This window comes from Megalobrama amblycephala, linkage group LG21 (assembly GCF_018812025.1).
Source record: "Megalobrama amblycephala isolate DHTTF-2021 linkage group LG21, ASM1881202v1, whole genome shotgun sequence".
In the NCBI taxonomy this organism is placed as follows: Eukaryota; Metazoa; Chordata; class Actinopteri; order Cypriniformes; family Xenocyprididae; genus Megalobrama; species Megalobrama amblycephala.
In genome coordinates this window covers 28704501-28722598 of record NC_063064.1, presented here as the reverse complement: position 1 = coordinate 28722598, position 18098 = coordinate 28704501, and the positions used below count along the sequence as shown (strand labels likewise).

Here is an 18098-nt window from a genome sequence, read left to right as displayed (position 1 = left end):
TTTTGGCGCACCAAAAATATTCTCGTCGCTTTATAATATTAATAATGAACCACTGAACTCACATGATCTGATTTAAATATGTTTTTAGTACCTTTATGGATCTTGAGAGAGGAAATGTCATTGCTGGCTATGCAGGCCTCACTGAACATTCGGATTTCAACAAAAATATCTTAATTTGTGTTCCGAAGATGAACGAAGGTCTTACGGGTGTGGAACGGCATGAGGGTGAGTAAATAATTACATTACATTTTCATTTTTTGGGTGAACTAACCCTTTAATATTACATAATACTAAAATAGAACTACTCTGGGGCCTTTTTGCCATTTTATTAAAGCAATTAAGCAATCGAGATCATGTGATAAAGTGAATTTTCAATGTTTTAGCGCTTTTGTAAACCAAACAACACTTTTCTCCATTGTTATATAATTACATTTTATCCCCTTTCTCATATAATTACAGTTCTGGCTGCCTGAAAATTCTCCCTCTCAGCACTCCTCTCCATTTCCCTCTCCTTCTTTCAATGCATAATCAGAGTGCCGTCCAACAATCCATCCTCTGGTCTGAAGGAGGTCTGGGTTGGCCACGGCCAGCCGAGGCTGCGATGGAAACGGTGATTATCTCAGTGGGACGCCCTCTTAGAGCGAGTCAGACCAGACCTCAGTGACCCGTGCAGCCCGTCTTGCTCTGTTTGGAGGGCAGCTGAAGTCAATCTCTATTTGAGGACGTGGAAATTACAGATGAAGGAAGACGCGTCTCAAATTTACCAGCATTTGCCCGGGTTGATGTGTCCCTGCTGCCGACTCTCCTTTCATCTTTCGCAGTTGTTTCTGAGCGTGGAAACTTCGAGTCTGTTTGAGTGATGATGAGTGACAGGTCGTGATGGACGGAGGAGAATAAACACTGGTTGAGATGCAGAGCAGTTGTTACGGTGTGTTTGGAGGTGAGAGAAAGTGGTTTGGATAAGTTTAGCGTTGGCAGGCTGCCTTCAGGGCAGAGCTGTGATCAAAGACTAGACCGCAGGTCAGGAGGAAAAAACAAAGCTTGGAGCGCTGGAGTCGAACAGACTGAGATGTTAAAAGCATGGGGTCACATGGAGGCCACTGACATCACGTGCGATTTAGCATCATTGGCGACCGTAAACTAAAACACCATTCTTATATCTATCCTAAATAACAGCATCTCAATCTGGCAAACTCTAATCTAATTGGCTGGCTTCATACATAAATGGCCTACAGTTTACAGACCAATGAACCATATTGCTTGATGTTATTATTGCGGTTATTATTAATGTAACTATAAAATGAACATAGGTGTCTTTTATCGTATTGCTGTTGCTGATGTTTTATAAAATAACTTCAATGTATTGTGTCGTTTCACAAGCGCTCTGAACGTAGCTCATCTACACTTTAGATACAGCTTTATTAGAAGTCTATTTATACGAGTGTATGCGTTACTGTGTTTTGTGTGTGCATCATTGTACTGAAGAAAGCTCTTGCACAGAGACACAAGCAGAGAGTCCTGACCCTCACTCCATTAGAGGCGGCTCTGTACTTTGTTAATGGAAGAATGAATGTTTGGACGATTAAACTTTATTGGCCACTTCAGATGTTACAGTGACAGAACTGTGTTAGTTGCTATAAGGTGGGAAAGGTCAGCAATTTTCTGAAGCAGTCAACCTACACTAATCTGTTTTTGAGAAGTCAATTCCAGGGACACGAGCTTCACTGCGCATAAGGAATATTATAAACATCAATGAGATTCTTTGAGTCAGTCACCTTAATTTCAGAGGTTAGACTGCTTTCGCAAGCCATAATATATGTTTGTCTGACAGTGACTGTTTTTCTCTTCTAAACCTTTTAAAGGTGCCATATTACAGCTAGAATTTTTTATTTATTTTCTGCAATGCATTTTTAATGTTAGTCAAGGTTGTACCATGACCATGTTTACACTTTCTCTTACCTTTATGACTTCTGTAAATAACCTCCTGTTGTGATTTTTTTTTTTTTTTTTTTTTGGAGTAACTATTGTATACAAGAGTTACATTCAGTAGATTTTCTTTGCGATGGATGGATGGATTGAATCAGAAGGACGGAACCTAATATTGGTCAACCATTATGTTTCAAAAGATATACATTTTTAGGTTACAAAATAGCAACAAACAAAACAAAACAAAAAATTCTTAATTATGTCAGAACTATCATTTTAAGCTTTTAAAATGCTCTTTCTCTTGTAAGAACAACCTATAATGTCTTAAAGACAGAGAAAAATGTGTGCAGTACCATTCTTCTCTTTGTTTCGGAGAAACAGACCGTTCGATTCTCAGATGTCAAGGAGAGACCTTGAACCAGCTCTGTTAACTGTTAAAGAGTGTCAGTCCATCTTGCCCTTCTCCATACAATAGAGATTTTCACACGGCTTTTCACTTCAAACACTTGACCTCTGACTCGGACTCAAACCAAGCAGGGAGCTCGAGCTTCTTTTATTGTGACATTGAGAGAACTACACAGCGAAAAACCTCTAGGGTCCAAACCATTAGCATGGCTTTGAAAATATGTTTTTATGAGCATGTTCTTTTATCGACCAACACCTGGGAAAAGCCATTTGTTGAATGCAAAGCTCTGAGACCAATATTTAAACTTAATTTATTGAAATTATTTTCTAAATCATTGAGTTTGTGATTGGAAATATGCAAGCTTAAACTAATAGCCTATTCACAATGCATACGCAGCTTCTTGACCAGCTAATATATTATATATATATATATAAAAAATATATATATTTATATATAAAATATATATATTTTATGAGTACTGTGAATTTGGACATACATACTTCTTTTGTCACATACTGTTTTTTTTTTTTAGGGAAGTATGCGAAATTACACCTAACACAAACCCAGATAGACAGATAGCTAGACAGACAGACAGACAGGTAGACAGATAGATAGATAGATAGATAGACAGACAGACAGACAGACAGACAGACAGACAGATAGATAGATAGATAGATAGATAGATAGATAGATAGATAGATAGATAGATAGATAGATAGATAGATAGATAGATAGATAGATAGATAGATAGAATTAGAAAACGACAATAGACAATATAAGAGAATTTAAAGGAGGATGTAAATGTTTCCAACAATTGTTAATCAACTTTAGGTAATTTGGAGGAACTATAAACAAAGGCAATAAAAGGACAATTATGAGACAAAATTAACACTTGTTAATTTGCCATACTCATATCCATAAATAAATGTGACCCATTCGTGAAATCATTTTAAAGAGAGCAACGCTTCAGTTTTGATTACCTTATTCATAATGTCCTGCTTGAATGATCTCAGTCTTCATTAGGCAGGGAGACAGCAGCTTATTTAACGATAATGACGCCGCACAAAAGTGCAGCTCAATCAGGAGTTGGCTCCTGTCAGAGGAGGCGGTGTTGTAACGTCTGCAGCTGAAGGGGTTCAACCAGCTGCCTCAGGTGTAACAGCAATGGGATCTTCACCTTCTGCCCTCCCAGTGGAATACATCAACTCTGGGAGACAATCAGGCATTCATACAGCCGCCTCTCATTACATAGCCCAGTGCGTACGGTTAAAACGAGGCACGTGTCAAATGCAAATGGACTGAACTTGAGTTTTGGGAAGTTTAGATTGTTCTCGGGACAGCTGGTTTATGGATACGGGAAATGCTGTTTGTGGCCCTCTAGAAATAGCGAGGAAAACAAGTACTGAAGCTGTATGATTCCAAAAGTAGAGAGTAAAAATAGTTATTTCAGATTACAGACTGTCAAAGAGAGAGAGAGATGTTTAATTATAATCCAGATTATAAATAAAATTATGTTGCTAAGTATTAAAAAATAAGCACCATTATTTATGTATATATATATATATATATATATATATATATATATATATATATATATATATATATATATATGTTTATATATTACTATTTTAGTATTTATTAATATTTTGATTTCGCTTTTATTTTTACATTTACATTCAGTTATAGTATTTTTTATTACTTAAACTTACTTTTCTTAAGTTCTTTATCTAATATGTATATTTTATTTTATTGCAGATTTATTTCAGTTACCAACAAATATTTTAATAGTTTTAGTTAATAACAACAATGAACCACACAAACTTAATTGAAACAAATTAAGTATTTTGAAAAATATTTTGATATATGTGTATTATTTGTCCCTATGCATCCAAGCATAACCACATAAGATGAGCTTTGAAAAATTGTAAAGTATACCCATGCATTTTTGTACATTTGGATAGACAATGAAATGCACAAGATCAATGTTTTGACAGCATCTGAAATGTAAACCTTTTTTTTTTTTTTACCTTTTTTTTTTTTTTTTTTTGCAGTACGTACAGCTTTAGATCTGCAATAATTATGATTCCTTAAAATTGGTATGGAACTACTAGAATATTTCCAATCATACCTCAGGCGATCCCATTCATTTCAGTGCCTGAGCTAGTACATTTTATATACAAATACCTATGAATACCAATGAGATCACATTGGGTTTTCAAACCGTCATATATTTTAATGAAGGATAATTAAAATGCTATTAGCTATATTGTGCGAATGCTCAAGAGAGACAGATATCAAGAACTCTGTTAATTATTGAGAGGTGAGAGTAAATGTTATCATAGGTTAGCGTATGACATCATTACAGCTAAGTGTTCTTAATTGACAAACAAAATAATGTAAAACTGGGCTAAAAATACTTGTTGATTAAAAAAAAGCAGGTTTAGTGTCCTTGCAGCATGTCTTGTTGTTTCATCTCCATCCTTGTTTATTTAATTTCTTTTTTTCTTATTTGGAAATGCCAGCCATCTGGCCGCTAGCGTTCCTGGCAGTAACTAATTCTGGCAAACATTCTGCCATTTAATGCTATCATGACACGCCATAAAAAATTATTCTTTCAATAATAATGTATTTATGGGCTGAAGAGGAACAAGTGAAAATGTGTATCTTTCATTCAAATGAAAGAGTGCAGCAGGAGGGCGAGAAAAAGAGACAATCTAATTACGGCAAATCCGCCTCAGATATACTCCAAATCATTGTTACAGTGCTAATAAGCTGTCGGAGGTGTCAACACAGCTGTTATTGGCTGGACTTTTCAAAATAATAGGTTTCTTAGCTAAACTTTTCTTAAAGAAACATATATTCTCTATAATGTAAAAATAATCACTGTTTTCAAATAGGTTTCCTAGACACTCCCCCGTCTGCTACTGGTCAGGCAAACAGATAGTCCCGCTCCAAACTCACGCCATTGGTTGAGCTGTGCTGTAATGCTACGTCCGAAATTGCATACTGTTTAGTAGGTACTACATTTACATGTCTGAAACTTACTTCGCAATCATTAAAAAAGTATGTCCTAGGGATGTCCCAAGCCAATCTCAAGGATCAATTAAGCAGTTTTTTTAACTGATTGGTATCGGCTATCCAAAGCCCGATCCTTTATTTTACATCAGCTGTCACACAGGTGTCATTCAGTAGGTGGCAGTATGCACCTTCAAGTGTGTTTGCCAACTGCCATTAAAAGAAAAAGAAGCAACACAAATGTTCGTGAGTGAATGAGGTTTGCTCTTGCACGTTCTAGTACTTCAGTGTTTAGTATATTTGATATTCGAAAGTAATTTAGTCGCTGTTTATTTTTATCGACTGTCAGACACCTCAGTTGGTGCTTCTCAAACGGAAGGGTGTATCCTATCCTAGTAAGGCTCTAGTAAAGCGTCATCAAGTGCAGTTGAAGGCTGTCTCAATTTGAAGGATCCTTGGAAGTTAAGATGAAATTACGCATTCTGTGGAGCCTCTAAAGGGTCATGGTGATGGGAAAAAAAAATATGAGATCCGCTGCAAGCTTAACCATGTCCCTTTAGGGGTTCCTTTCCGAATTTGGATCCGAATTGCTAAGTAGCCCATCCCTCAACCCCCCGAAACTGAAATCCGAAAATCCAAAATCAGTTCTTCATTAGGACCCCACACAATCCCACTGGTTCAAATTACTTTTAATAGGTACTCTCTTTAGCGCCTGTTTACAATCCTACAAAATCATGTTATGATAAATGTTGTTTTTGCATACTATAAGGTAGGGAAGCATTCGATTTCGGACGCATTGTGTGTTTACACTTTTGGGGGGAATCAACCTAACAAATGGCATACTTACACTCTAAAAACTAATTCAGGGGACCTTTAGTCATTACTTAAATATATATATTGTTGTGAAATAAAAAATCAAGTTCTGAAATGATGTTAGACTTTTTACTTGTAATTGTTATTTTATTGAGCTTGGATGACACACAAATTATGCCTATTGATTCCATATACTATCATGACTTGTCATAGTTTAACATTTTCAGTTAATCAAAAATGTATTTAATTTTAAGTTCTGTTAATGTAAAATACAGTCTGATGACGTGTAAACGTGTTTCATTGTTTTGAGTTGTATGAACACTTCTTTTAATTTAGACAAACTTAAGTTAAGTGAAACTGGGCTGGGATTTATATTTCCCATCATGCTTTGCCCATGGCACTTGAAAGGGAGAGTAAATGCTAAAATTAAGTGTTATATAATGTTTTTTGCACAAGATTAATGGTAAGGGAGATTTAGCAGTAATTAGTGTTTTGTTATGCTAATTTAGAAGAGTTTCTGTTAATGTGGGTTTTTGGAGATTTACCATCATGGTGACAAGCGTTGCTTGGTAAGTTCATGTTACTTAGAAATGCGTTTTATAGTGTCCAAAAAGCATCTTCACCTTACTTAAAACATTATGTTGGATCAACTTAAATAGTTGCATTCATGTTGACAATTATTAAGTTCATGTTACTTAGAAATGTGTTTTTATTGTGGCAAAAAAACATCTTCACCTTACTTAAAACATTATGTTGGATCAACTCAAAATATTGCTTTGAATTAATGTAATTCTCCCAATTGGCTTAAGTTAAAAATTCTAGTGGAAAACGTTAACATATTTTTTTTTTGTTGAACCAATGTTTTATTTTTTAGAGTGTAGAAAATGAGTCCATCAAGGATGGAGATGAAACAACAAGACATGCTGCAAGGACACTAAACCTGCTTTTTTTAATCAACAAGTATTTTTAGCCCAGTTTTACATTATTTTGTTTGTCAATTAAGAACACTTAGCTGTAATGTGCTGGAAAAGGAGAAAGTAACCCTTAAATCTCTGTGATATTCTGGTCTAGATATGGCTTGAGTCCCTCTTTCAGTGGTAATTTTATTGTACGATAGCTATACGCTAGCATTCCCATTCATCTCAATGAGATTCTAATTCAGCTAATATACTCAATTCTAATGCATTGTAATATGCTTCCATTTTAAAACATTCTGGCTGCTCTTTTGGGTTGTTTTTATAGTTTGGATTCTGGAACTGTAAAGTCCTTGGTGTGATGATTGCACACAGCCAAGGTTGCTGTGATCTCCTTAAATGTAAGCTGTCAAACACTTTCAGTCCACCCTCATCGCTGCTGTGGTTGTTTCTGTGCTGTGAAGGTCAACTAAAGTCTCAGACAGACCCTTCTTGGATAAAACATCTAGGAAAATTCACACTGAAATCTTAAAGAGTACTGCATAATGTTAGTCTGGCCAGTGCTCGAAGTAGTGCTTATTTAATAAATTATGTTTTTCTATTACAACAAGTATATACCATGAATTTTTTTCTGTTGTTTCTAAGGACAGACCTAATATACAGCCTATATTTGTTTGCCAAAGGAAACAGTCGTCTGTTTAGTATCACTGCTGGCCTGATTTTGAACTAGATTTCTAGATATAAAAAGGTTTGCGGCACTGAATATTTGAAACATATTCAGGAATTTTGTTTGAAGTAGTTGCAAGTAAGCAAGATGCACACCAGTTTATTACCCGTCTCTAAAAGTAACAAGCAATTAACTGTTTAATATGTCAGCACTTTCATACATGAATGGATGGTTCTTGTCTAAAATAAGTCAAGGGTCAAACGTTTGCTTGCATTCCTATGCATGCATATGGCCAATGCAAGTGCACAGTGATGTAGTACATACTTATTAGTGCATGTACTTTATTTTTTGCACTTAATTAGGGATGTACCGATATGAACATTTTGGCCGATACGATAACTGGTAATTCTTCATATTTGAAAGCGATAACAGATATATTGGCCGATAAATCTAAATCCAATTTTTTATATAATTTTTGAGAGCCTGATTTCAAAAACAAAAGCCTCACCATTAAAAGCTATGTCCCAAGCACACAAATATAATGTTCTCTACATAGCTTATATGACTCCAATCATATTTCAAGCAATTCAAAATCATCATGGTGAACAGTGCACATCTGAAGTGTCTTAGCTGAAGGAAATAATCCATTATTTATCGGCTTTAATATATCGGCCAAATTTTCTTATCGGGCTGAAAACAATAACATATATCGTCCGATACCGATATGGTGGCCAATATATCATGCATCCCTAGCTTTTCCCAGCTGTCTACGACCCTTTCAGAACAGAAAACAGCTTGTGACCCATAGGTTGAGTATGTTTTAGGCCTAACAGTTTGTGTCTAGTGAGAGTGACGGTTCATCTTGTCAAGCAGTACTTGAGATACAGAAAAAACAGTGTAAACTCACAATTGGTTGTTTTCTCGGTGCAAGAACACCTTTCGTCCTTCCTTTGACACCTGTTTCGTCTCATCTGGATAACTATTAATATGACAAAGAGGTGAGAGTCGCCCCCGCAAATAAACATGCAGCACTGCGTGATTTATATCCAGTGCCAACACTCTTTATTAGACTGTCAATACATTACCTGTTGTCTATTTGCAGCTGTCGAGGCTGAATACACAGACAGGCCAAGAGGAGAATAAATGCATCTGCGGCGGGTGAGAAAAGCCTCCGGTGATGAGACCCGTGATGGACAGAGTGGTAATTGTGCGGCGGACCAGATGCCTTTCTGCATCCCGGCGTGTGATGAGCGCTCTTTCCTCTGGATCTCGCCGTGTGTCTACGCCCTGAGCCGATGTTTACCCTGCTCTGAGCTTGCTTTGCCTGTCGATTGGAGCGGGGAAGATATTGCGTGTCAAGTGCTCTCCTGGGCTAAACTATCATTTCAAAGTGTTATCACACAATCCTGACTCCCAGGGGCCGCCCGCCTGCCAGCCGTACGGAGGCGCTGGAGGAGCTCCAGACTTTTGCCAAGCTCAGCGTATGCCGGGCGGCAGACAAAGCAATGGCAGCATAGCAAGGGCAGTGAGGATGCAAATGAGGGCAGGTTGTGCAGGTAACACTCCAGTAAACCAAATGATTAATCAGGTCTTGTATATTTTCAGGCAATAAAAAGCATGTTCCATCAAATAAATTGGTTATTTTGGGTCTCAATGACACCTGTTTTCATAGGACAGTGGAAAGAAGACTGGAAACAACTGGAAAAAGAGGGGGTAATAGGATTATTATATGGGATGTTTTCGATGTAAATATTTATTGTTCAAAATGTATTTGAAAAATACATTTTGCATTCACACAAAATGTATTTTATGATTGGATTTTTTTTTTTTTGCCCCTTCAAAATACATTTTTTAAGTATATTTTGGCCATTTATATATTTTAAATGTAAATATATTTTTTTAAATACATTTTGCATTCACACAAAATGTATTTTAAGATTGGAAATGTATTTTCTTGCCCCTTGAAGTACATTTTTTATAATATATTTTGTCATTGGAAGGTTTAAAAGCAATATATTTAAATTTGAAAATATATGTTCAGCCATGCTATTTAAAACATATATTTAGCATATATTCTACACATTTTTGTTTTCAGAAAAAAATCATGGAAAACATATGGGAAACACCCACTTTTTACTTAATATCCTGTTTCACTCTGAAATGACAGTGAAATGGGTTGCAAATGCTGATTCATATTGACTTTAAATGCACAGGTAGTTTGATTAGAAAAAGTTGACAATTTGTGGCCTTTACATGTTTTAATAATTATATACTGTATTATGACACATTATGTTTATAGTAGAACCCTAAAACAGTGGCAGATAACTTAATATTTCATATGAAATATAATATAAGCTTAAATTCATATTCTAAAACATTTTTCTAAGCATTTTTGTATGTGTGGCTAATGACAGCATAAACTCATTGTACCTAATGGACATGCAGGGTCAAAGTGCAAGAGGGTAAAGGTCAGTAAGTCGCATTTTAAATAATTTTGTGTTACTAATTGGATCACCCCTGAATAGGGCAAATCTGAGCAAATTAATTTTGTAGTCCTAGTGTCATTTCAAGGACATCTCCAACAGTGACATCTGTTGTTCTCAGCAGTCGACTCCAGTGTGTCTTCTTAATCGCACGCTAATATTTGTCACGCTAGTGCCTTGCCCTAAAACACAGTTCTTGTAGGCTGTAGGCCTGGTTATTTCATTCCATTACTTTGTTGTCAGACTTATCAATTATCATACATACTGAGTAGAAAGATTTTGCATACAATTTTACATTGTTAATTTAACAGACACTAGTGTTGTCATATCTTCAACCACAAAGGCACATAATGTCATTTAGCTTAAAAAATAACATTAAACACGTTATGAAAAATTATTCGCAACACATTTAACTACATGTGAGGTTAATCCAAGTCAGAATCTAGAATATTCAGCGGTAAATAATGCAGGATGGGAATTGATTGCTATACATTGGGATTTGATTGGATAGTAAAAAGTAGGCTGTAATGTTATCGGCTCTTTTCCCCATCTTTGCAGTCCTGTAAATGTTAATGCCTGTACATTTTGATAAAATGTCACAGAAGCAAAGAGTTTTTTCCCAAAGGGAGTTATTCTCTATAACTCAGTGTCACTGTTTCTGAACTCCCTGAATCGCCTCGAGTTTTCTTCCAGGAACAAACACGTCACAATATTCCTTCCACATTTAAATAATTCCAGCCCAAAGCATATGCAAAATAAAGGGGCGAGACCTGGTTGAGTTGCGTTAGTATGTTGAAACTTGCTGTTTGGGGCATGACATTTCCACGCTCTAAGCAGTTGACCAATTACAACACACTGGTTCAGCCGACCAATCAGAGCCTATTGCACTTTTCATAAAGGAGTGGCTTCATAGAGACAGGAACTAAACAGAGCGTTACTGACAGACTGGAAAGAGAGGTGCATCAACAACGTATGGAAAATATGTGAAAATTAAGGTGTTTTTTGAACAGTCAAGCAACTTTGAAAAAGGGCATAATAGGTCCCCTTTAAAACATCCAGGCAAGTTGAGACTCTCAGAGCCCACCCAACATGGCGGCTGTTTCCCTAACTTCCCTTAAGTAAAGGATTAGCACATCTAATTGCGCACCAATAGCCAAACTCTTTTAGCTGATAAGGTGCCGCATGAGTAATGCATTTCTGTCTTCCTCTGAGCGCCGTAGACACAGACAGGATTTACTCCTGCCTCAAATCTGTCTCTCCTCTTGTGCGAACAGGCTCAGAGGGAACGTTCTGCCGGCTCTATCTTCATAAGCAATCAAATCAAAAGGCGCATTCACGTAGCCTCTTCAATTTAGCCGTACTATGCAGACGGGGCACTGCTGAAATTGTTTCTCCTTTTCTCTCTTGTTGACTTTCTCATCATTTAACTCTCAGCTTGGCTTGAAGGAAGCAAATGACAAACAACATCTGGAACTTAGTTTGTTGGTAGAAAGTTGACATTTGAGTTAGTGATGAATTCATCCAAATTCACCACCAAACCAGGGTTGCGAGGTTAATGCTCAAATATACCACTACTAAAATATTTTGGATAGGGTAACAACATTACAAAATTGGCCAAGTTTAAAAATGTAAAGTTCACAACCATAAAATGAAATGTGTCATGGTTGAAAAATGTATTTTATTTTAGCTGACGCAAGACAGGTTAATGGTGCCATTGAATGAAAAATTGAATTTACCTCGGCATAGATGAATAACAAGAGTTCAGTACATGGAAATGACATACAGTGAGTCTCAAACTCCATTGTTTCCTTCTTCTTATTTAAATCTCATTTGTTTAAAAGACCTCCGAAGAACAGGCGAATCTCAACATAACACCGACTGTTACGTAACAGTTGGAATCATTAATATGTATGACCCCAATATTTGCATATGCCAGCTCATGTTCAAGGCATCAGACAAGGGCAAAATGTCTGGATGTGCACAGCTGAATCATCAGACTAGGTAAGCAAGCAAGGACAATAGCGAAAAATGGCAGATGGAGCAATAATAACTGACATGATCCATGATATTTTTAGTGATATTTGTAAATTGTCTTTCTAAATGTTTCCTTAGCATGTTGCTAATGTACTGTTAAATGTGGTTAAAGCATAGACTGTAAAAAAATATGGACGTAGTGTCCGTGACGTCACCCATAGAGTTCTGAACAGCAGTTTTGACGCGTAAATGAGGCCGCGGCCATCTTAGCTGCACGTGACCGCACTTCACTCACGGATAACTGAAAATGGGCAAAGAGGCGGGACGAAGTTGGAGCCCATGCGACTTGTTGCTGAAACCACGACCGCCCTAGCTATCTATCTTAGATACTATCTAAAATATTAATAAAGATAGTAATATCATTAGAAAGTAGGCTACTAAAGGATTACTGTCAATCTACGGTGATTTTTTTACGATAACGTTATAGATGCACCAACACCAGTAGGCTAATTAATTTGTGTGGGGTGTGCAAATAACACAAATCAAATGGGATTTCATACCTTTATAATGAAATAGAGATCGCGAGATGAATCCAATCCGTGGCACTTGGGTAAAATATATATATATATATGTACCAGATGTATATCTCTCAAATGTTCTCTCAAACTAATGAGCACATATCCAAAGTATAATTTTTCAAAATAGTGCAGCAGTTTTAGTTATAATATCCAAGCAGTGCTGTCGGAGTTGTATATCCTCCTGGTATTGTCATTGTAGTAAATCTCTGGAACAAAACTTTTAGCCAATGCCACGATCCAACAACGTGTGTTCAGCATGCGAGCACATGTACACAGACTGACATCTGTCTCAAGTATGCAGCAAGCCATATATTGTATAAAATAATACAGAAAAAAGCACTAATACGACTGAGATGCCAAATTCAGCGGCTGAAATGAGCTGCTGAGGTAACATGACGGCTCACAGACAGCAGCGGCATACCTGTCACTCAAGTGACCACGCCCTTAATTATGCAGAACTTTAAGGCTTAATATAATTTAAACAGATGAGCTATAAAAAAATTCACCCCCCTCAGAGTTGTCATGAAGGGCAAAATTAGCAGTATAGACCAAAACCACAATATGAACCAGAATGTAAACATGTTTTTTTCTGCTGTAAACTTGACTAATTTAACATGATGGTCAATGAGATTCTGCTCACTTCTGCAGCCTGTCCCTAGCGGCCAGTCGATGAATTGCAGTTTAATTCACTTCCGTATTGGCTTCACGAGAAACAGGGGGAGGTTGCCGCTTGGGTTAAAGATACCATTGTTTCTTACTGTATTCACGGAGACAAGAGAGCTGTCGCTATTTTCATTATTAAACACTTGCAGACTGTATAATTCATAAACACAACTTCATTCTTTATAAATCTCTCCAACAGTGTGTAATGTTAGCTTTAGCCACGCAGCATAGCCTCAAACTCATTCAGAATCAAACATCCAAATAAATACTATACTCACATGGTCTGATGCATGCATGCAGCATGTATGACGAACACTTTGTAAAGATCCATTTTGAGGGTTATATTAGCTGTGTGAACTTTGTTTATGCTGGTTAAGGCAGTCGAGAGCTGGGGGCGGGGAGCACGAGATTTAAAGGGGCCGCGCACTGAATCGGTGCATATATAATTATGGCTCAAAATAGGCCGTTAAAAAAATTAATAAAAAAAAAATCTATGGGGTATTTTGAGCTGAAACTTCACAGACACATTCAAGGGACACCTTAGACTTATATTACATCTTGTTAAAACTGGTTCTAGGGCACCTTTAAGGTAGGGCTGCATGATATATCATTTTAGCATCAATATCCGCGATAGTCACATTGTGCGATATCAAGTATAGGGATCAAAGCAGATCCATGTTCCATAAGGATCAGGCTAGGGCTGTCAAACGATTAATCGCATTCAAAATAAAAGTTTGAGTTTGTATAATATATGTCTGAGTAATATGTGTAATTAATATGTATATATAAATACACACAAATTAATATTTATATTAAATATTAAATATAATAATATTTAAGAGAAATATGTTATTTATGTACAAAAATGTATTTATATATAATTTAAATTATATAAAAATACAAATAAATACATATACTAGTAAATATTTCTCAAATATATACATGGATGTGTTTGTATTTATATACAGTATACATAATAATTACACACAGTACACCCACATATATTAGGCAAACTCAAACTTTTATTTTGTATGTGATTAATCGTGATTAATCGTTTGACAGCCCTAGATCAGGCATCACATAGAGTGAAAGTTTATCATTTGAATGTATTTTAGGTCCTGTCACTTTAAACCTTCAAGTGATTTTAAACCATCTGAGCTCAAGAAGATGCGAAAGGGAACTCAGTTCAGAACTGGCACGCTGTTTTCTGTGTGCATTTTCTGGTGTCAGTGATTTAGAAATTAAATTAAAAGTACTTTTTTATTGAAATAGAAATGCTGAGTATGTGTATGGGTTAGAAATATTATATGAAATTAATATAAATACAAAATGAATCAAATTCATGTGATATATTTCAAACTTAAAACTTTAAAACTTAAAGCTGTCAAAACTACTTCAAACTTTCTGGTCTAGCTTTCTCAAGCCAACTTCAAAGTTTGTTTATGAACTTTACTCATCTACTTGCTAATTAATGTCCTTATTTGGATGATTACAATATATATTTTTTTCTTTTTTATATATATTTTGCTATTTTTCTTTTTCTAAAAAAGAACAAGAATGCTGTTCACATGGTCTGTACAACATGAATAAAGGGTATTTGTCTTAATGAACTGATGAGTTAATGAGCATCTAATGATTTCTGGTCTTTTAAAATATACAAAATGTCTGATCTACAAAAATCAAATGTTTATAGCAATAATAATACAATAGATAAATGCTCTTCATCATCATATGGCCAATTAGCACTCGAGGAAAAAGACTGTGCTTCATCTTAACAACACCAGTGAATGTCAGAAATAGAAAGTTGCCATGGATCGAAGTATTGCGCATCTGATTTCACGCCCGCTTGCATGTGCAGCTCGTTCCGTGACTCTGAGTCTTGCGGTGTGGAGCCTGAGTGAAAAGCTCTCTCATGAATGAAACATTGCGGCTAATGAAACGAACCGCTCCAGTTCCACTGGCTCACACGCTCATGCACACGGATACAAACACGCTTCACGTGCACCACAACATGCACGGGCAGCCTATGTATATTTGATGCTGAAAATAGTAACATTTTCTCCATTGTCAGGGAGTGGAGGGCATAGCTTAAAAGATGAGAGGATGGATGGCATGACCAGGTGATGGAGTGACTGCACTTGGTGGTTTCCGTGCAAAAACGGCACAGTCTGAATGTGCGTGCAGCTCTGGCGGTCTCACAGACTGAGCGGCCCATGAGGCCTTGCTGCCGTGTCTCGGCCTGCGTGACTCAGATTGAGTGAAGTTTTAAAGAAAAACAGACCATACACGGGGAACAAACTCCAATCTCTGACCTCCAACTGGAATTGTTTTTGGCACAAAGAGTGAAAATAATCAATCCTCCATCTGTGTCTCTTAAATGGGAGATCTTCTACCAAACCCGAGTCTAACAAGGCTACAAACTGCTTTGAGGGTTTGAGATGGCTTTGGGTCAGGTTGTTTGGATTTGAAAGGTAAAAATAATATAAATATCTTATGTTTTAATATTTACCTAATACTGTAAAAATAGAGTGTGCAAAAATGTCTTAAAATGTAAGAGTTGTGATGGAATTGCAGGAGTTTGTTAGATTGTGATGGAAATGTCAAAATGAAAAAAAAAAAAAACGTTTTGTGTAAAATGAAAAATAAAATATAAAATAAAATTGAAATTATACTCTGATTTTAATATTAAATAATTCTAAAATAATATTTCCAGATAACATTTTAATCATTTGTTTTGGCTTCAGTACAATAAAAAGCCAATTATTAAATTTTGAAAACATATTGTCTTTACAGTATAACACTATTTTTTTACATTATACACACACCACACACATAACAAATATATATATATATATATATATATATATATATATATATATATATATATATATATATATATATATATATATATATATAATTAAAATTGAAATTTAACATAATTAAAGAATTAATTAATTAATATTAAAGTGCATACATTTAAAGGTTTGCACAAAAATGTAAAAATCTAATTATATATACTGAAAAATTAGAAAATTATTAAAAATCTCAGGAATACTTCAAGTAAATTATTTAGACAAAAAGGGGTTCAGTTGCCAAAAAAAAAAAAAAAAATGTTTTGGGAACCCATTCTAAAAATAGGACTTATTATAGTAGTGTTCTAATGTATGCAGTATGGACTATAATTGAACAGACACTTCAGTACATGCTGCCTAATTTATTTTGCCAACACGGTCGTCTATCTTGAGGACGGTTTCAGGTTTTGAAGGTGAAAAAGTTGTAAGGTTCAGTTATTGCACAGTATGCTGCTTATATTATTGAAGAACACATTCACGTAAAGACAAAAGTGGTTCGCTTTCATCCATAGTGCTGAACTTTTATTTCCCTTCAAAAAGGAGAAGATGCTATCTGACACAAAGCGCTGCTGCTCAAACACCCATGAGGAAACACGCTGGCCTGTGAGTTGCACACGGGAGAGTAAGACCAGCGGTGAGAGGTTCAGCCAGCGAACACGGGTGCCCAGAGGACGGACCGGAGGAGAAAATCAGGCTAGGGCAGCAGATCAATGCACATAAATTCTGTGCTCCATTTCTACACGTGTTTTCCCCCTCTCTTCCTCATTGGAGTTCTTAATGAGAGCCGGATTGAAACGTGCTGAGTCCCTCAAATTTATTTTTGGCATGGACATTAGTGTAATTTGCATAGAGTAATCAGACCGGTAATCAGTCTTGCTTAGTTGTTTGTCCACACAAACACGCACAGCGATACAGGTGTGAAATTTTGCCAGCAACTCTCTCTTGCCTTGTTTTTATCCATAACATCCATATGTGGATTTGCATCTATTCATTTCTATTTGAGTCACTGGACTGCACTGTAATTCAGCTATGTGGTGGTCATATAATATGTTAATTTTGTCAATCAAAACCAAAAGTAAGTAAAGCATCACCATTACTAATGCCAGTATTTAAGGATTTAAGGAGAGGTGTGAAATAAAAATCCCAGCAAACTTATGTGGAAGCATTAAAACACCTTAGAAAGTGCATAGAAACACATATTGCTGCAATACTTTTAGGTCATATGGGTAACATACCCATCACTGCGCCTCTGCATACATGCTTGTACTACACCAGTGGGGGAGCTACGGCATGCTGGGAAATACAAACCACAGGCAAGATCAGTGTGTTAACTAGGACAGTTCCAAACTTTTCAAATAGTATTCACACTGCCTTCAAAACACACAGCCTCGAAAGAGAATTGCTGTAACCAAAGGGATGCTGTTTTGAATCTGTTCACTTGTTGACCTTTTGGTTTATGCATAAATTATTATGGCAAAGTTTTAAAGTGAGTTTCTAGACTTTGATGTGTTTTAGATTTTGTGTTATTTTGAATGTAAGGGTGAATCTCAAACATGCCTGAGTCATAAAAAGCAAAAATAAATTTTGCATTGTTTATATATATATATATATATATATATATATATTAAGGCATTCATGACAAAAAATGTATTACAATAATGCAAATGAGAATAATGTGAATCACATTTTTTATGTGCTTTGCCATGTTAGTTATACAATATTAAAACAATATCATACTTGCAAGTCTATTAAGCCCATTTCTCGCCACATAAGAAAAAAAATGCATTTGTGTATCATAATTATGACA

The 18098-nt window shown here is 35.9% G+C and overlaps 1 long non-coding RNA gene across 4 annotated transcripts in view; it reads right to left on the bottom strand.

Moving 5' to 3' along the window:
- The window catches only part of LOC125256153, a 56135-nt gene that overhangs the window by 37573 nt on the left and 464 nt on the right, over positions 1-18098 (bottom strand). For 2 of the 4 annotated variants that reach the window (XR_007182064.1, XR_007182062.1), the window contains exons 2-3: positions 8827-9065; positions 8649-8720 (exon numbers count right to left, since the gene is read on the bottom strand). This is a non-coding gene — a long non-coding RNA (uncharacterized LOC125256153). Of the gene's footprint in view, positions 1-3312; positions 3540-8648; positions 8721-8826; positions 9066-17526; positions 17585-18098 lie in introns of all 4 variants that reach the window. The other 2 variants (XR_007182065.1, XR_007182063.1) reach the window with 2 other exon arrangements.